Below are 21,788 nucleotides of genomic sequence, written 5' to 3'. Positions count from 1 at the left end.
AAGAGGCTGGTAAGTCTTTTCCTTCTACCAGACACAGTGGCTAGTGGCCAAAATAGTTAATTTTATCCCCTGGCAGAGAGTCATCGTATTTTTAAGGCACGCTCTACCGTGAAGTACAGTTGCAGTGAAATCAATCCCAGTACTCTGTATCCAACCACACAGACAGTCTAGGAATGAAGGGAGGGCTCACCTCTAGCCAGCGATCCACGCACTGCACGTGGTAGTCGTGTAGGCAGGGCAGGGTCCTCAGCTCCTCGTCCTCGTCGAAGTCCATCAGGCACACTTGACATCTGAAATACAGAACAGTATTGGACACAGCTCAGTCAGGGGACCAAACTCTGCTTAATTACGTACAACACATACTTGGTAGAACTGTGTGTATATTAATTCCAGCATATTAGATTGGGACCAGAGAAATGTGCCCATATAAGCTTATAACTACATTATTGCGATGCTCTCTTAGGTCAGTCTAAGCTGAGATTGTATTTTGGAGCAACATCTACAAACAGGGACTCCCAGGTCACTGGTCTCACAACTCTGCCTCTAGAAACAGATGCCTGGAAGTGAGTTTCATTAGATTTCACTGCGTCTAGAGACCCAAGGTGAGGAGAACTTGCTCTGACTCAGCAATAGGCTCTAGGAGGGCAACTCACGCTGTCTTCCCTCCACTGTGGGCCGGATCGAACCGCTTGGTGGGCAGGAGTTCAGTCTGCGATGCGTTCAGTCCCTCGTCTCCAAAGGCACCACCAGGTTCCAGATCGCCGTCTGAGCAGGAACAAGGAGCACAAAGCCTGGTTTAAAGCACTGCGGGTTTGTAAAGCAAAGCGAAAAACAGCACACAGCAATATCTGAAATTACCCATAAAACAAGAATAAACTACAAATCTGCGGGGACCCTGCTCTAAAACATCTGTCTGACTCAGACACATCTCTGGCCTAAACCACCTGCTGAGAAACCACTTCTTACCCACGGGCAGGAATTCCCACTCCTGTACCCCAGGATCCTCTCCATCATTTGGACCGAGTGTTTTTCCTCTACTGATCAATACACGATTGCTACTGCACGTAGTACAGAGCGCAATAACGCAGACACATCGCACGCAAAATAATGATTCAGGGACATGATCAGCAGAGGAGCATTTATTGCGATGCTATACATTCGTGGAGCAGAAGTGTTCATCTGGACAGGGCTGTCAAAATGCAGTGTGAGGTACGAGCTCATGCAGGGAAAGTGCAGAAACTGTCCTGTGTGGACTGTACGAGCTGTCAGGTATGCAGGCTAAATATATAGTCAATCGTTTCTTGAAATACAAAGCTACAGTGAATACTGTGTGCATATGTATGTATATATACAGTGCTTTTAGAAAGTCTACACCCCCTTGAACTTTTTATATTTTGTTGTGTCAGTGTAGGCCATTTTCAGACCACAAAACAAAACAGAATCTCCCAAAACAGGATTCTTTCTTGAGTTTCCTTCGTGCCAGATTTGTTTAGTGCTTGGGATATTGTTGTCACATCCATTAGACCAGTCTTGGCCATAAAAGCACAGAGCTCTTGCAAAGTTGCCATTTTGTAGCCTCTCAGTTCAGCCTTCTTTCTCATTCACCCAGTTTGGAGGGACGGCCTGATCTAGGCAGGGTCTTGGTGGTGCCACACACTTTCCACTTCTTAATAATAATCTTGACCGGCTCCAAGGAATACTCATGGCCTTTGATATTTTTTAAAGCCATCCACTGATCTGTGCCTTTCATCAACTTTGTCCCCGAGTTCTCTTGAAAGCTCCTTGGTGCTCACGGTTGAGTCTTTGCTTTGATTTGCACCAGCAAGCAGAGGGAACCTACAGGAACTGCTGAATTGATCCTGAAATCATGTGAATCACTAGAGTTTAACACAGGTGGAGGCCACTTAACTTGGCATTTAACTTGATTTATACAGGGTTCATTTCACATGCACAGGGCAAGAAGACTGTGTTTTTGTTCCAACCAAGCTCTCAATTACTTAATTGAACCTTAACTGAAGTAACAATCTGCTTAGATTTTACTTTTTAAATTGTGTAAGAAAATATTTGTTTCTTCAATATGATTTTTAATATAATTCTATACCTAACTTAAAACCCCTACTGTTTAAAATAATTAAAAGTCTCCAATTTAGGAAATTATTAGTTCAATTAAGGGTTCAATTAAGTAATTGAGAATTCGGTTGGAACAAGAACCAGCAGGGTAGGGGGTCCCCCAGGACCGGTTTGGGAACCACTGCCTTAATGTATGCAGTGAGGTAGTCAAAACCCCCAACAACAGTTAAACTCTGTAAAACATAAATAAACAAATGAAAACATACACCTCAAGGCAGTGGTTTCAGGCTTTCATTTGTCACCCGTCTGAATTTACTGCAGGTATATCTGTCTGTACAGGTCGCTGTTGTTTTTTTTTGTTTAGATTCATGAATGGTTTGATTCCTGGTTGTACAGATGTATTAAAGAAAAAAAAAATGTATATTAAAAAAGTTGTTGATTTATTTTGTGAAAACATGGCTTATTAAAAGGGAGGGGGTTTGGAAAATTTGAAATGCATACAAGACAGCCGGCCACAGCCAATGAAAATTCCCCCAAAAATTCAGTAAGTCAGTATGAATGACCCGACGCAGCCCCGGGGCAGATCCAGACAGGCCAGCCTGTGCCAAAGCATCGATGCAACCAGAGTGTTTATAACAAGAACCCTCCCCTATAGGACAACTGCAGCAAATGTCATCTCCAGCTCTGCTGCCTCTTTAACATCGTCCACCAACCCCTCCCAGTCCTTCTGTTCCCACTGCGGCCCCCCAGGAACACCCCCAGCACCCCCATGCCAGTTCTCTCAATGCAGCTGTTCTGGCCAAACAGGGGCACCTACTCCACTCCACCGACCCAGCAGGAAAGAGGTGCAATTCCCCCAGTTCTCCTTAGCAGAAGAAACCTGTCAAAATACAGTGGGGGAAAAAAGTATTTGATCCCCTGCTGATTTTGTACGTTTGCCCACTGACAAAGAAATGATCAGTCTATTATTTTAATGGTAGGTGTATTTTAACAGTGAGAGACAGAATAACAACAAAAAAATTCAAATTCAAAAAAGTTATAAATTGATTTGCATGTTAATGAGGGAAATAAGTATTTGATCCCCTATCAATCAGCAAGATTTCTGGCTCCCAGGTGTCTTTTATACAGGTAACGAGCTGAGATTAGGAGCACTCTCTTAAAGGGAGTACTCCTAATCTCAGCTCGTTACCTGTATAAAAGACACCTGTCCACAGAAGGAATCAAACAATCAGATTCCAAACTCTCCACCATGGCCAAGACCAAAGAGCTGTCCAAGGATGTCAGGGACAAGATTGTAGACCTACACAAGGCTGGAATGGGCTACAAGACCATCGCCAAGCAGCTTGGTGAGAAGGTGACAACAGTTGGTGCGATTATTCGCAAATGGAAGAAACACAAAATAACTGTCAGTCTCCCTCGGTCTGGGGCTCCATGCAAGATCTCACCTCGTGGAGTTTCAATGATCATGAGAACGGTGAGGAATCAGCCCAGAACTACACGGGAGGATCTTGTTAATGATCTCAAGGCAGCTGGGACCATAGTCACCAAGAAAACAATTGGTAACACACTACGCCGTGAAGGACTGAAATCCTGCAGCGCCCGCAAGACCCCCCTGCTCAAGAAAGCACATGTACAGGCCCGTCTGAAGTTTGCCAACATCTGAATGATTCAGAGGAGAACTAAGTGAAAGTTTTGTGGTCAGATGAGACCAAAATCAAGCTCTTTGGCATCAACTCAACTCGCCGTGTTTGTAGGAGGAGGAATGACCCCAAGAACACCATCCCCACCGTCAAACATGGAGGTGGAAACATTATGCTTTGGGGGTGTTTTTCTGCTAAGGGGACAGGACAACTGCACCGCATCAAAGGGACGATGGATGGGGCATGTACCATTAAATCTTGGACGAGAACCTCCTTCCCTCAGCCAGGGCATTGAAAATGGGTCGTGGATGGTATTCCAGCATGACAATAACCTAAAACACACAGCCAAGGCAACAAAGGAGTGGCTCAAGAAGAAGCACATTAAGGTCCTGGAGTGGCCTAGCCTGTCTCCAGACCTTAATCCCATAGAAAATCTGTGGAGGGAGCTGAAGGTTTGAGGTGCCAAACGTCAGCCTCGAAACCTTAATGACTTGGAGAGGATCTGCAAAGAGGAGTGGGACAAAATCCCTCCTGAGATGTGTGCAAACCTGGTGGCCAACTACAAGAAACGTCTGACCTCTGTGATTGCCAACAAGGGTTTTGCCACCAAGTACTAAGTCGAAGGGGTCAAATACTTATTCCCCTCATTAACATGCAAATCAATTGATTACTTTTTTTAAATTCATTTTTCTTGATTTTTTTGTTGTTTTTCTGTCTCTCACTGTTAAAATACACCTACCATTAAAATTATAGACTGATCATTTCTTTGTCAATGGGCAAATGTACAAAATCAGCAGGGGATCAAATACTCTTTTCCCCCACTGTATATCTAAGCTGTCCTTCACCGCTTCAGGTTGACAAGTAATAAAAAGTCAGATCATTAGCATCAGCTGACACTTTGAGAGGAGAAGCAGTGGGCACAGAGGGCAGGGCCAGGCTGGTTAAATGGGTACACAACAAACAGAGCAGGGGTTCAATTGCTAGGGAATACAACATCCCAGAAAGAGGGTAACTCTGAAGAATCCCCGCTGTACTGGAAAATGTGTGTGTGTGTGTGTGTGTGCATGTGTGTGTGTGCGTGTGTTTGTCTGCTTGTGTGCGTGTGTGTGTGCGTTTGTGCGTGCGTGTGTGTGTTTGTGTGTGTGCATGTGTGCGTTATAAGATTCCAGGATTCGTGATAAGGTGATACTATAAATTCACTTCGTAATTTGAAATGTATAAGTGTACCTTACGCTACACAACTTAGCTATTTATCTGGTTTAAGTGCTTCACTTTACATTTTTAATAACTTAGCTGTTTCTTGTTTTTCTAGTTTGCTAATGACACTCAATGAAAGATCACCTCTGTGTTGTCCATAAATGCAGGCATTTTGCTTCCTCCCACTGTACAGGTCCTGCAGGAGTTCAATAATCTACTGTATGAAAAACAAAACAAAAAAATGCCCAACGTCAACGTTACATGTGCGTCTGTAATGCTTACAACACTCTAAAAGGCACAAAACATCCCTTTTGTTATATAAACATTAGCTTTTGTGTAACACTATTCAAGGAGTATGTCAGCAGCGCTGAGCCTGATGGGACGGCATTCCACACGCCTCCCACAGACATGTGCGTGTGCGCTGTAGAAATCGCAAAATAATCTGCTCTTCCACTGGTTTCTCTACCCAACCCCTATCATCCACGTGCAGGGAGCAGGCTGGGACCGGAGATTGGCGGTTAGTGACTTCTTGGCTTCAGAGAGCTCGGCAGAGAGGTCCGAGCCAGAATACGTGACTGGGCGTTTGGGGATGCTGCCAGTGCTCCGTGAATGGGGAAGAGTCGGGGTGAGGCGCTGTGGACCTGTGAGGTCTTCGATGCTGTGAGGATGTGGCGCGCCTGCCTGCTCCCCGCCGTGGCCGCTTGCTGGTACTGATCCACGGCAGTGATGTGGCACTGCTGCACCCTGAAGCCCGTCTCATAGCACTGCCCCAGATTGAACTGACTGTGGGAGTCCTGCAGTGAGGAGCACAGAGGCAGCTCAGGAAAAGCTGGCATTCACGAGGCACCACATACATATTTACATTACCATAACATGGCACATTATAATGGATTTTCTAGCAGTACTGTGGGGGTGGGGGGGGTTGGAAATTACACTTAGGATTGGTCCCCATTAAACATTCATTAACATTTCATTAAGGTTAGAATGGCATTTCTACCGATCTAACTGAATTGGGCGTAGATTCATACAGGCCTAGGTTGAAATGTTATAGTTGGTTAGGGCTGTTATAAGGGCTTAAAATGGTAATCTACTGATTTACTAATGAAGTATAGCATCTTTAAGTCTACATTAAGAACTTGCTGCACACAGCCTATGTTTACCATGCAAATTAGAGTTACAGTTGCAGAATTGCTATACAAATAGAAAATGAATAATGAATCCACCCCTGACAGAAGCTCACCCCACTCTTTGCAGCCATTCGCAGGAACTTAACCGCCTTGTTTGCGTCTCTGCGAGGCTCTCGAGAGGACAGTGCTCCGAGGTCAGCCTGGGCCTAGACAGATCAGAGAGAGACTTTCATTAGACCATGGAAACAGACACAAGCTTCCTCTTAGGCACAGCTAGCAAGCTATTTATTTTATATCGATATACATCTTTTTTAATTGTTTGGGTGTGAAATGCAAAAAATGAAGGCGTTTCCAGCAAATGTGAGAACAGATATCAAAATAAGTGGGAAATCATTTTGGTAAATACGAGTTAGAATGACATCACATCTTTAAATCATTGTTTACACTTCTGCACTTCTTTATTCATTCCTAAATGTTAAATAATTTGGGCATTTTATAAAAGGATCTAGAGAAAAGGTCAACCACTTACAAACTAAAAGACAAACCTCTCTCAGCCCAGCACCGGCTGCCTCTTCCAGCAGTGCAATGGCTTTATGAGTATCCAATCAAAATAATATGGCTACATGAACATACAGAAATAATCGTATATGATACAGTTGTTACCGGACTGCCACTTCAAGGCGGTGCAGACTGGGAAGGGGTGTGTGGTTTAATTAGGAAGTGAAGAGTAGTTTAGTGGGGGGGCTCTCTCTCTAACATGTGGCCAGGCGGATAGGGTTTTTTCATTCGCTGTATATGTGTGTGTATATGTTGTTGTTCGCGTGTCCTGTGAAGATTGTGAGGAAAGGGCTCTCTGGTGTTGTGTTTGGCACTGTTTTGGGGGAACTTTATTTTGAAATGTTATTGTTGTATTGTTATTTCCATTATCTCATTGAGATATAGGTGTCATCTGCAGGCCCCCATTTCTTGTATCTTCTCATTGTACTTTATTCTTAGTTCATTTAGTCTTAGTTTCTGTATGTGCATTTCTTTTCAGAGCAATAAATATTGACCTTTTTATAAAATTGCAATGTTGAATTGTGTCTGTGGGGCTTATTACCTCAGGAAGTGCAAGATACAGTGTGCTGTGTGTGCTACCCTGGCCCTTGGGATCTAGACTGGTGTTAAGGTCCCTAAATCCGTCTTAGTGTAAATGTCGGAAAGGTAACACAGTTCAGAAACAGAAGAGGATAACGATGAAGATTAAGATAATGATAGACAGCATCCGATAAGTAACAGTAAGTAACATCAATTTAAAACAGTTTCTCACATTCATTACTTTTCAGAAAACTGTGCATGATTTATTACAAAAAAGGTAGATTATCTGCATCCATTTACAGGTAGTTTACATATTAATCATTCACACTTTGCCAATTAATTGAAAATACATTGTGATATGAATTCAAATCTATTGTCAAGTGAAGACTCCTCTTTGCAGACTGTTTTATAAAGCCAAATCTCAAGTCAGTCGTATATAATGAAGATAATGATTTAAAACAGGATTTTAATTATTGTTCACAGTAGTTATGTTACAGGGTATTAAACTGTGCAGGCACAATCAGTCAGAGGATGCAGGATTCAACGGGATGCCAAATATGTCATAAAATCGGTACTTTCAAATTTACATTTCAACCACTGCACATATACACTCACCTAAAGGATTATTAGGAACACCATACTAATACTGTGTTTGACCCCCTTTCGCCTTCAGAACTGCCTTAATTCTACGTGGCATTGATTCAACAAGGTGCTGAAAACATTCTTTAGAAATGTTGGCCCATATTGATAGGATAGCATCTTGTAGTTGATGGAGATTTGTGGGATGCACATCCAGGGCACAAAGCTCCCGTTCCACCACATCCCAAAGATGCTCTATTGGGTTGAGATCTGGTGACTGTGGGGGCCAGTTTAGTACAGTGAACTCATTGTCATGTTCAAGAAACCAATTTGAAATGATTCGACCTTTGTGACATGGTGCATTATCCTGCTGGAAGTAGCCATCAGAGGATGGGTACATGGTGGTCATAAAGGGATGGACATGGTCAGAAACAATGCTCAGGTAGGCCGTGGCATTTAAACGATGCCCAATTGGCACTAAGGGGCCTAAAGCGTGCCAAGAAAACATCCCCCACACCATTACACCACCACCACCAGCCTGCACAGTGGTAACAAGGCATGATGGATCCATGTTCTCATTCTGTTTACGCCAAATTCTGACTCTACCATCTGAATGTCTCAACAGAAATCGAGACTCATCAGACCAGGCAACATTTTTCCAGTCTTCAACTGTCCAATTTTGGTGAGCTTGTGCAAATTGTAGCCTCTTTTTCCTATTTGTAGTGGAGATGAGTGGTACCCGGTGGGGTCTTCTGCTGTTGTAGCCCATCCGCCTCAAGGTTGTACGTGTTGTGGCTTCACAAATGCTTTGCTGCATACCTCGGTTGTAACGAGTGGTTATTTCAGTCAAAGTTGCTCTTCTATCAGCTTGAATCAGTCGGCCCATTCTCCTCTGACCTCTAGCATCAACAAGGCATTTTCGCCCACAGGACTGCCGCATACTGGATGTTTTTCCCTTTTCACACCATTCTTTGTAAACCCTAGAAATGGTTGTGCGTGAAAATCCCAGTAACTGAGCAGATTGTGAAATACTCAGACCGGCCCGTCTGGCACCAACAACCATGCCACGCTCAAAATTGCTTAAATCACCTTTCTTTCCCATTCAGACATTCAGTTTGGAGTTCAGGAGATTGTCTTGACCAGGACCACACCCCTAAATGCATTGAAGCAACTGCCATGTGATTGGTTGGTTAGATAATTGCATTAATGAGAAATTGAACAGGTGTTCCTAATAATCCTTTAGGTGAGTGTATATATATATATATACACATACATACATACATACACATACATACACATACACACACACACATATATATAACTAGCAGAGGAGGAGTTGGGAAGAGGGGACAAGCAGCAGACTACTGATGCATTTAGCCAGGTCCCATTGCTAATATAGTGCATACGGATTATGATTATTATGAATAGCCTATTAATATCATTATATTTCTTAGCAGAAAAAGAATTATACATTTCCAAATGCTTTTACATACAATTATCTGTTTACACAGCTGTTTTTACTGGATACATATATTATCTTTTTTAATGGTACAGCACCTTCCTCAAGGGTGCAAGAGCAGTCCTGACCACTACTCCACTAGAGTTCATATTAAGAATCGAGAGGAAAACAAGATACATTATGGTCCAACTTGCAAAGCAGTGATTTTGACTTTCATGGAGTAGAAAGACTGCAGGTGCATCCACTTCTGTGGATCTGCATTGTTTCCTGAATTGTTACAACTTTACTATCGATCTATATTACCTTCTATAAGAAGGACAGACAACTCTAAATAGTTCATATAGTCTCAACACAATACATGCCCAATGTATTATATTTTTATAGGAAGATTTAAATGTAAATGTAAATGTAAATGAAAATACAGAGCAATAGGCAAATAGCTAAAGGATCACAGAATCCTGGGCTAAGATCAAAACCAGAGAATTCTTTCCTTGATTTTAAAATATTTTATTGTTAAAACAATCTGCTGCACGACCACAGACCTTGAAACCATCTCTGCTTTGCTTGTATACTGAAGTCAGATTCCTTATCCCAACTGTGTCCCGTGTCTGTATGAATACACCTGTTACCATTAAAACTTTACAAGAAAAATAACTAGCCTTGTACTTACCATCGCAATTTCTGAAACAGAAACAAAAACACCCACGGCATTATAATTTGGCGGGGGGGCATAGCTAATAAGCCTGATTCATCAGTGTTTTGTATTTCTAGTCTAGTCAAATCTAATAAGGGAAAACTAACTAGCTGTAAAACAAAACAACGCATTTTCCTTGAAGATCAAAAGGTTGACTTGATACATTTTTGCTAAATTCTTATTGTGGAGTGAAGCTGCAGTTTCTTTTGAAACAGTCACACTATTCCTGCAGAGAACAAGTCAAAGACAGGAAGACTGATGCTGATCAAATCTTCTCTCTGCTCTTCAATTCAAAGTCATTCTTCGACACATTTTCTGTTCACCCCCAAGCAAAGGAGATGAGAGAAGGCAGCTTATGGAGTTAAGCAAAGATTTGTCCACAATGCGGTGAGCAACACAGTACAAACTTGTACAAAGTAAACATCCAACACAATAAAAGTACAGTGGATGTGTGGAGTATTAATACAAATAAAAACAAAAACACACATCGCATTTTCAATTGTTCATCAACTGTGTTTTTAGAAATGTAAGAGGCACAACGACGCTAGATTTAGTGGCCGAGCACATTGCTTGTAAGAACATAAGAACGTTTACAAACGAGAGGGGGCCATTCGACCCATCGTGCTTGTTTGGTGTTCATTAATATCTACAGTGTATCTGTGAGCAGTTTAAACATTTCTAGAAAAGCACTCAACTCTGTTGGATTTTCAAAAGCTTGTGAAATAAAAGCGCTTTCTGTGTGGCAGTGGAATGATTCTCTAGGTTCCCAGGCCAGCATTCCAATGTCTTTCCAAACTATTGAACAATAATAAGAGTAACAGTCTTTTAGTCAAACAATCATTGCTTTATTGTAACCAAATGTTAAACTTGACAAATACATATATATATATGATATATATTTATATATATAGATATAGATATATAAATAAAACTCTTATTTTCTCTCATTTTCCAGTTCAGGAGGATTGATAGTTAGATCGACAACTATGAGATTTGTATGATGTGATTGAGTGTTATTGTCTGAGAGGTCACCTAGTGAACATAATGGTGGAGAGAATGGGATGCTACAATTCAAAATGAATGACATAACCGTTATGATGTTGAACTGGGCGGCGTTGTCATAAGGCGTGGAGGTAAGTGTCTGGGGTATTAAGGGTTCAATAAGTACAGGTGTCTTTATCAGTGAAGCTCACTGGACACATCTCATACTGTGTGATCTGTGCTCTGTGAATGGCCTTGTACTGGAGTAGGTGCATCTTGGTGAATGTTGACACAGAAAAGGTGTTGGAGCAAATCTGTGTCCAGAAGTTGTTATCAGATGTAATTGTTAGGTCAGATTCCCACTGGGTGATTGGAAGATAAATAGCGGGATCTATATTCATTAGAAGTCTGTACCATTTTGAAAGCAAGATCAGGGGCATAGCCTGGATTTTAGGGCTCCATGAAAGAAAGAAAAAAGTGCCGTGAGGGGGGGTGCTGCCGAGGTGCGGTCCATGGATAGGGAGAGGGGAAATCACAGGTCCCTGCTGCTTTATATTGTTAAAACAAGGATGTTTTTTAATGGATTTGGTCATGAATGGGAGGTGACCAACAAAACATTCTGATTGTTCAATATATATCCATGAATTGTGATTCAAATCAAATTGACATGAAAGAGCTCTGATAGCTTGGTTGAGATGTTGATACCGAGAGATGTGATATTAGCGGAGGATAAAGGGATTCTATTTCATAAAGGGATCTATTTTCATAAATACAGGTGATGATATGTGCCAGAAGTGCTGGTCTCTTGATCTCTATTTTTTTTTCTTTTCTTTGATGAAAATGATATTATCTTCCCTCTCAGTACTACTTTAGCAGTTTCCCAAAGCAGTATTTGTTTCGTGATGCTCAGTATACCTGGTTAAAAAATTAATTTTGGTTAATTTTGAGTGATCAGAATCTAATAAGTGTGTTTGCTGTAAAAGACAGGAATCTGTTTTGAGATTTTCAAGGTGGTTCATGACTGCTACTCTTTTGGACAGTACATCAATGCTACAAATATGCCAGCTAACAAATCGAATAGACACTTGATTGTCTAGATTAAGATGTGTAGCCTATATAGCAGCTGGGTGTGAGGGTTGTGTGTACAGTGGAAGTAAGGCAACTATGTGTAAATTGATAGCTGTGTGTGTGTGTGTGGTGTAATATTTTGGTGTATAGAAGATTATAGAAGGTGGTGTAATATTATAGATGGTGTAATAGTGTTGTGATGTGTAGGGGGCAGGGAGGTGGTTGGAGGCTGTGCTCCCTGTTGGGTAGAGGGTGAATGATTTCAGGTGTGGGATGTTAGGAGATAATGAGGCGTCTATAAAAGTTGGGACTGGTTTAGAAGAAGGGAGACGAGACTGGGCTGACGAGAGCGTGCAGGGAAAGGTGCCGGGACAAGAACTTGATTACGACTGCAAGGGAGCAAGAGAGCATCAGGAAAGGAGACTAGAGGCTCTGAAATCAGCGACTAGACTGGAATGTACTGGACTGTGGCGAAGAGGAGCTGCAATTCCGACTTTGCTATAACTCTGCAGCGTCAGCAAGATAAGTGGGGTCTCGGGCCACTGTTTGCTTGTTTCTCCCCTTTAGAGCAGTTAGAGTGGAGTGGGGGGGTTAGACAGGGACTAACTAAGGGTGCTTCCTGTGGCTTCTTTGCATCATTCACTGTCCAGTCTGTCACAAGGGAAAACTGTACTGCATTGGGGTGGGCTGGGACATTACTTTTACGTGTAGCCTGTTTACATATTGTGTGGGCTGAAGGGTGAAGGACGGTCTTCCTCCTCTTCTTCGCTGCCAGTCTGCTGAGGCTGCGCTGGCTCTCTGGGCCCTTCGTGGTCCGGAGGGGGGCCCAGCTCCACTCGGGGCCGGCAAGGTCACCACCACATGCCCCCGGGTCTTCACACCTCTCCCACTGAGTCCAACACCTCACAGGCAGCCATCTGTCCTTCTGGCTCCTTAAATTTCAGAAGCTAGGTCAGCGAGGTGTGGTCCATCCAGAGCCTGAACCTGGTCCAGACCTTTTATGTAAGTACATAGTTACTGGGGCAGGAGGACTTCGCCGAAACACTTTTGCTGCCTCCAGCTCTAGAAGCATGTCTCCAAGCTCTCTCAGCTTCTGATGGTCTTTGTTTGTTATTTTTGGAAAATGTTTTCTTCAGTGCATATTCGATAACTTCTGGTGCACCACTGCAGTCTTCCAGTCTCTGCCATACCATCGCGAGCCCTGCTGTTGCATTGTGAACATGCACTGATCTGATTTTCCTGGCCTGCTCAGATGACTCGGGCTCGAGCCATTTGGAGAGGAGGTCTAGCTCTTCTCTGGCTGTAAGATTTAAGTATTGGGTGCTGCTATGGAAGTATAACTTCCAGGCCCATTAGTTTTCTGGGAGGTCGTCAAATCTCAGAAGGCCAGAACTCACCATTTGACGACGTATCCGGTATTTCGTTATGTCTGTAGCTCCTGCTGTAGCAGGTGAATATTCTTTGGGAGCAGCAGCGTGGTTGTGGCTGGTGAGACAGCAGGGGAGTTTGATCGGACCCTCTCTGGCTGCGTGGTTGTTCTCCTACACTGCTAATCTTTCCTTTGTAGCCTAGAATGTTGTTCTGATGAAGGGAGATTATGTCACTTTTCTGCAGGTTTCCTGAAGGACCAACAGACAGGTCACGGGTTACCTCTCTGCAGTGTCTGATGGCCGAAGAGGTTGGATGCTGATGTGCAGAATGGATCCACTCCTCCTGTAGCTGGGCCCACCGTGTAGTCAGTGTTTTTACTGTTCTGCCCTCACAATGTGTCTGAAGTACAAGGCTTGGCAGACAGTGAACAGCTTCTCAATACAGAATCAGGAGGCAGGAGCGCTTGTACTCTGAAATCTGTGTTAGAAAATGATCTGCACACACAGACGATTACAAATGTAGACAGATAGATTTCAATCACGAGCTAACAGGAAAAAAGGGCCTAGCTAGTCTCAAACCACTTCTACTGTCACTTTGTTTTAAAGAGTATTAAAATAAATCAATATACAACTGTTTGCATATACAAGGCAATCATATGCATAGAACATCATAAAATATAAAAACATAGACATTACAAAAAAACGTCAGATAATTTGCATGGCACAGACGGCTATTGCGCTAACACTTCCAATAACGGTCCTCAGCATAGATTTATTTATTGTCATGGTAACCATACACACTAAATAAACATTAAAATGTGAAACTAACGTGAAACAGCACTTGAATCAGTGAAAACAGGCTATAATTATTTAAAAACGACAGTTTACTTACAGACTTCTCTTTCCAAGGCCTGTTATATAAGAAAAGGTGGAGCTCATTCTCGCTGCTTCTCTTCAGATTCGTTTATAGCAGAAGGAGTCCTGCACTGGAAGTTAGCGGGATCCGCTGCAGTAGTAAAGTGTAGTGTAAAGAAACAAAACAATATAATACTATGTACAGACATATATACAGCTGTCAGAACAAGGGGGAACACTCACATTTCTTGCCGTGAGGTGGGGGGGCCTTTTCACTGGTCACTCGAAGGCTGATCTGACATCCCATCGGCAAATGGGGCAGGATGTGTTGTCCTGGAGGAGAAGAAATCAAAACAAAATTAACTTCAAAATGTCTCAAAGTGTAAATCCACTGATTTGACTGCAATAAAACAGATCTCCTAGGATTAAACGATTGGCAATGGAAATCGTGTGTTTTTCTCACTCAACAGCAATACTAATTAATGATGTTGCTTGATGTGGAAACAATATGAATTTCAGTTATCAGTGCAGCTGACACAGCACACACAACTGACATTATAAATCACACAGGAGCAACCAGTCGTCATTTCCAAACATTCCTGACCTCTTATCCTCTCATCACTTTGAGTGAAGCTCGTACACCACCAGTAGGAAGCGTTGGTGGTGAGGTTCTGCCTGGCCATGAATCTCCCCGCAGAGTTGTAGGTGTTCCCACGGGCGGGACGGCAACGTGAGGGGCTGCATTGGGGCCTGGACAGGCGGTCCAGTTTTCCACGGAGCAGACGTGGTGTGCAGTCCCTGACCATAGCCTCAATATCCTGGTCAATGCCTGGCCACCACATCAGGTCTCTTGATCTCTGCTTGATTGTGAGGACACGCGCACACAAGCTGCCTGGAACAACAGTGCACAGCCCCCTGGAGACACAGATATCTCACCCTTGCAAACGGAGCCAGCTCCTCCTGGCCATCCTGTGCGTATGTAGGTGTGGAGAGCTGTCAGGACAGGGTCCCACTCTGATTCACTTTTCAGCTCCTCTTTCGCAGGCTCAGATGCAGGCAAGGGCCTCTCCCTCGCCAACAGAATAGCGCTGCTTCGTGGGGGTCAGGGCCTTGGAGGCGAAGGCTATTGGTCGTTCCCCTCCATCCTGCGGCAGAGACAGAACTGCTCCCACCACCCCAGCTGAGGCGTCACATGAGACCACAGTAGGGCTGAATGGGTCAAAATGGGCCAGGACAGGAGGCGTGGTGAGCTGTGCTTTGAGCGCACAGACCGCTGCCGTGCAGGCTGGGGTCCAGTTCAACGGCTCCTCCTTCTTAAGGAGCTGGCGAAGGGGTGCTGTAGTCTGGGAATATTGAGGCAGAAATCGGAGGTAGAAGGCAGTAATCCACAGGAACGAGGCCACTTGGGAGGCAGAGGTGGGTTCTGGGATGTTGTGGATTGCCTCTATGTTTCACATGAGAGGCACAATCCCTTTGGCAGTCAGTTGAAAACCCACAAAGTCAATGGCTGGTGCTGCAAATGTACACATCTCCCCATTGAGCGTCAGATGGTCTTCCTGGAGAGCGGTGAAAAGCCAGTGGAGATGTTCATTGTGGGCAGAGAGGTCAGGGGCATGGACCAGAATGTCATCCAGAAACACTGCGACCCCTTGGATCCCTGCCAGGACAGTGGTCATCACCTTCTGGAAACAGCTGGGGGCAGAGCTAAGCCCAAAGGGCATTCGTGTATACCTGAACACCTTGCGTGTGTGACAAGAGCTGTGAGATCTCGGCTGGCCAGGTGGAGGGGCACCTGGAGATAGCCCTGACGCAAGTCGAGCTTACTCCTCCGCTGTGGGCAAAGGGTATCTGTCTGGGATGACTGCCTTGATGACAGAGCGCAGATCAACACAGATGCGGAGCCCCCCGGACTTCTTTGTGGCGATGGCCAAGTTGGAGATCTAGGGTGCAGCATATACTGGCTGAATTATCCCTGATGATAAGCTGATCGCGTACGATCTGGTCCGAAGCACCCCGTAGTGGCACGATCTAGCCACATCCCTGAGGTTAGTCACGTAGCTTTGAATGGACTCACCCGGCCGCTGATGCCGTTTCCGTAGCTTGTATCACCGAAGGAGCACCCGCTGTCTCCCGGTGAAGTGCTGCCGTAGCAGGCTGACTGCCTCGTCCAATGTCTCAGCAGTGCCCAGGGTTCTTGGTGTGGGTGTCTTTTACCTAAAGTGTTTATTAGTTGTTGCTGTTATTTCAATGTGCACAGTGCACTATTTACTTTTGTATTGATTACTTAATCTATGGTTCCAACATGCACAGTGTATGTTTAAGTGCAATAAGTGTTCTGAGATGTGCAAGATTTCAATGTCCGTGTATGGGGAACACTCACATTTCTTGTTGTGAGGTGGGGGGGCCTCTTCACCGGTCACTCGAAGGCTGATCTGACGTCCCATAGGCAAATGGGGCAGGATGTGTTGTCCTGGAGGAAAAAAATTCAATCAAAACAAAATTAACTTCAAAACCACTTTTACTGTCACTTTGTTATAAATAGTATTAAAATAAATCAATATACAACTGTTTGCATATACAAGGCAATCATATGCATAGAACATCGTAAAATATAAAAATATAGACATTACAAAAAAACGTCAGCTAATTTGAATGACAGACGGCTATTGCGCTAACACTTCCTATAACGGTCCTCAGCATAAATTCATGTATTGTCATGGTAACCATACACACTAAATAAACATTAAAATGTGAAACTAACATGACACAGCACTTGAATCAGTGAAAACAGGCTATAATTATTTAAAAACGACAGTTTACTTACAGACTTCTCTTTCCAAGGCCTGTTATATAAGAAAAGGTGGAGCTCATTCTCGCTGCTTCTCTTCAGATTCGTTTATAGCAGAAGGAGTCCTGCACTGGAAGTTAGCGGGATCCGCTGCAGTAGTAAAGTGTAGTGTAAAGAAACAAAACAATATAATACTATGTACAGACATATATACAGCTGTCAGAACAAGGGGGAACACTCACATTTCTTGCCGTGAGGTGGGGGGGCCTCTTCACTGGTCACTCGAAGGCTGATCTGACATCCCATCGGCAAATGGGGCAGGATGTGTTGTCCTGGAGGAGAAGAAATCAAAACAAAATTAACTTCAAAATGTCTCAAAGTGTAAATCCACTGATTTGACTGCAATAAAACAGATCTCCTAGGATTAAACGATTGGCAATGGAAATCGTGTGTTTTTCTCACTCAACAGCAATACTAATTAATGATGTTGCTTGATGTGGAAACAATATGAATTTCAGTTATCAGTGCAGCTGACACAGCACACACAACTGACATTATAAATCACACAGGAGCAACCAGTCGTCATTTCCAAACATTCCTGACCTCTTATCCTCTCATCACTTTGAGTGAAGCTCGTACACCACCAGTAGGAAGCGTTGGTGGTGAGGTTCTGCCTGGCCATGAATCTCCCCGCAGAGTTGTAGGTGTTCCCAGAGGCGGGACGGCAACGTGAGGGGCTGCATTGGGGCCTGGACAGGCGGTCCAGTTTTCCACGGAGCAGACGTGGTGTGCAGTCCCTGACCATAGCCTCAATATAATGGTCAATGCCTGGCCACCACATCAGGTCTCTTGATCTCTGCTTGATTGTGAGGACACGCGCACACAAGCTGCCTGGAACAACAGTGCACAGCCCCCTGGAGACACAGATATCTCACCCTTGCAAACGGAGCCAGCTCCTCCTGGCCATCCTGTGCGTATGTAGGTGTGGAGAGCTGTCAGGACAGGGTCCCTCTCTGATTCACTTTTCAGCTCCTCTTTCGCAGGCTCAGATGCAGGCAAGGGCCTCTCCCTCGCCAACAGAATAGCGCTGCTTCGTGGGGGTCAGGGCCTTGGAGGCGAAGGCTATTGGTCGTTCCCCTCCATCCTGCGGCAGAGACAGAACTGCTCCCACCACCCCAGCTGAGGCGTCACATGAGACCACAGTAGGGCTGAATGGGTCAAAATGGGCCAGGACAGGAGGCGTGGTGAGCTGTGCTATGAGCGCACAGACCGCTGCCGTGCAGGCTGAGGTCCAGTTCCACGGCTCCTCCTTCTTAAGGAGCTGGCGAAGGGGTGCTGTAGTCTGGGAATATTGAGGCAGAAATCGGAGGTAGAAGGCAGTAATCCACAGGAACGAGGCCACTTGGGAGGCAGAGGTGGGTTCTGGGATGTTGTGGATTGCCTCTATGTTTCACATGAGAGGCACAATCCCTTTGGCAGTCAGTTGAAAACCCACAAAGTCAATGGCTGGTGCTGCAAATGTACACATCTCCCCATTGAGCGTCAGATGGTCTTCCTGGAGAGCGGTGAAAAGCCAGTGGAGATGTTCATTGTGGGCAGAGAGGTCAGGGGCATGGACCAGAATGTCATCCAGAAACACTGCGACCCCTTGGATCCCTGCCAGGACAGTGGTCATCACCTTCTGGAAACAGCTGGGGGCAGAGCTAAGCCCAAAGGGCATTCGTGTATACCTGAACACCTTGCGTGTGTGACAAGAGCTGTGAGATCTCGGCTGGCCAGGTGGAGGGGCACCTGGAGATAGCCCTGACGCAAGTCGAGCTTACTCCTCCGCTGTGGGCAAAGGGTATCTGTCTGGGATGACTGCCTTGATGACAGAGCGCAGATCAACACAGATGCGGAGCCCCCCAGACTTCTTTGTGGCGATGGCCAAGTTGGAGATCTAGGGTGCAGCATATACTGGCTGAATTATCCCTGATGATAAGCTGATCGCGTACGATCTGGTCCGAAGCACCCCGTAGTGGCACGATCTAGCCACATCCCTGAGGTTAGTCACGTAGCTTTCAATGGACTCACCCGGCCGCTGATGCCGTTTCCGTAGCTTGTATCACCGAAGGAGCACCCGCTGTCTCCCGGTGAAGTGCTGCCGTAGCAGGCTGACTGCCTCTTCCAATGTCTCAGCAGTGACCAGGGTTCTTGGTGTGGGTGTCTTTTACCTAAAGTGTTTATTAGTTGTTGCTGTTATTTCAATGTGCACAGTGCACTATTTACTTTTGTATTGATTACTTAATCTATGGTTCCAACATGCACAGTGTATGTTTAAGTGCAATAAGTGTTCTGAGATGTGCACGATTTCAATGTCCGTGTATGGGGAACACTCACATTTCTTGTTGTGAGGTGGGGGGGCCTCTTCACCGGTCACTCGAAGGCTGATCTGACGTCCCATAGGCAAATGGGGCAGGATGTGTTGTCCTGGAGGAAAAGAATTCAATCAAAACAAAATTAACTTCAAAACCACTTTTACTGTCACTTTGTTTTAAAGAGTATTAAAATAAATCAATATACAACTGTTTGCATATACAAGGCAATCATATGCATAGAACATTGTAAAATATAAAAATATAGACATTACAAAAAAACGTCAGCTAATTTGAATGACAGACGGCTATTGCGCTAACACTTCCTATAACGGTCCTCAGCATAAATTCATGTATTGTCATGGTAACCATACACACTAAATAAACATTAAAATGTGAAACTAACGTGAAACAGCACTTGAATCAGTGAAAACAGGCTATAATTATTTAAAAACGACAGTTTACTTACAGACTTCTCTTTCCAAGGCCTGTTATATAAGAAAAGGTGGAGCTCATTCTCGCTGCTTCTCTTCAGATTCGTTTATAGCAGAAGGAGTCCTGCACTGGAAGTTAGCGGGATCCGCTGCAGTAGTAAAGTGTAGTGTAAAGAAACAAAACAATATAATACTATGTACAGACATATATACAGCTGTCAGAACAAGGGGGAACACTCACATTTCTTGCTGTGAGGTGGGGGGGCCTCTTCACTGGTCACTCGAAGGCTGATCTGACATCCCATCGGCAAATGGGGCAGGATGTGTTGTCCTGGAGGAGAAGAAATCAATCAAAACAAAATTAGTAGTGTCATCCTGTGCAGAGAGCAGTGAATAAAACCCGCCACCCGCCAAACTTTTTAATTACCTGGATCAAAGTGTTTCAGAATTATAATATGACAGAAAAGGAAAGAGGAGCAACAAACACATGAATACACACACAGCCAGCTATTGCTCTTTATTCTGTACTCACTGGAACTCGAAAGCACAGTTGTGTTTCTGAACGCAGAGCGTCAGTGTGAGTGTGGTGTGGAGAGGAAAAGTCAATCGTTTAGACAAGTATATTGTATAAATTAGCTATAGATAGTTCTTATACATTTTGTATTTCGCGGTTGTGACCGGAAAACATTGCCACAAGGACGCTAATGTTAAGGCATTTTCATTGCAGCTCACATTGCAAAACTGCAATTGATGAAAATGTATAAAAAATTTAAAATAAAAACTTATTGGTCAGTCATTTACATCTGTAATTGCAAAATATTCCATTATGAAGCAAATAGTCAGAACCTTTATAGTTAATTTGAAATTGTGACAATAAACAGTTGTGATAATGTTGGGAAACAATAATACAAGAGTCTGACACGATGCGTGCGAGTTGACAGGTCTGCTATTATTATGCCATTTCCATACGGCTTCTAATAATGTAGATATTTATTTAACAAAGTGGTTGTGTTAGAGAAGTATTCATCAATTGCATCAATTACAACGTATTCATTTGTGTTGAAACGATTTGCGATAGAGACACGCATTTTCTGCTGCGTAGCGGAGATTCTGCTGAAGAGAAACGTGCGGTTTGTTTACAGTGCGTCTTTGCTGGCGTGCGGTATTGACCACTGGAAACAACATCACTGTCTGTCATCATTCCTAGAGATGATATATTTTTTACCCAGCCACAGACCGTGACTCTATGAATATCTAGCCAATCCAATGAAATCCTTTTAATGACGTGCAGAAACCCAGAGAAGGGAGTAGCACTGAAGAGGAAGAGGAGTATGAAGAGCAATAATGTGTCACCATATAACACCCCTTCTCATGTGTTGGTTTAGTGCGTTTATACAGATCCCCATTAGCTACCATGTTATTGCACATGTGATTGATTCATTTGAAAACGATGCTCCTGCCTCTACTAGCAAGTGTTATAATTCAAAACAATGCAATGATTTGATCAAAGACCTTATAACACTTGCAAATAGAAACTGTGTGGGAGCATCTTTTTCTATCCAGATCCTTTTCCCTCACAAACACACCTGTCTAGTCTATACAGGTGTGCAATTAGCTTTTGTTATGGTGATTGGTTAATTACCTGAATAAATGCAACGTCTTAACATGTTCACCACACATTTACGCACCCTCTTGCATTTTTGCTGAGGTTTTCCTTTGGCTGGTAAAAATACCAAGAGGCTGGTAAGTCTTTTCCTTCTACCAGACACAGTGGCTAGTGGCCAAAATAGTTAATTTTATCCCCTGGCAGAGAGTCATCGTATTTTTAAGGCACGCTCTACCGTGAAGTACAGTTGCAGTGAAATCAATCCCAGTACTCTGTATCCAACCACACAGACAGTCTAGGAATGAAGGGAGGGCTCACCTCTAGCCAGCGATCCACGCACTGCACGTGGTAGTCGTGTAGGCAGGGCAGGGTCCTCAGCTCCTCGTCCTCGTCGAAGTCCATCAGGCACACTTGACATCTGAAATACAGAACAGTATTGGACACAGCTCAGTCAGGGGACCAAACTCTGCTTAATTACGTACAACACAT

Source organism: Amia ocellicauda, chromosome 11 (assembly GCF_036373705.1).
Source record: "Amia ocellicauda isolate fAmiCal2 chromosome 11, fAmiCal2.hap1, whole genome shotgun sequence".
NCBI classification, from domain to species: Eukaryota; Metazoa; Chordata; class Actinopteri; order Amiiformes; family Amiidae; genus Amia; species Amia ocellicauda.
The sequence above is the reverse complement of the archived record's forward strand: the minus strand, read 5'-3'. Positions refer to the sequence as shown.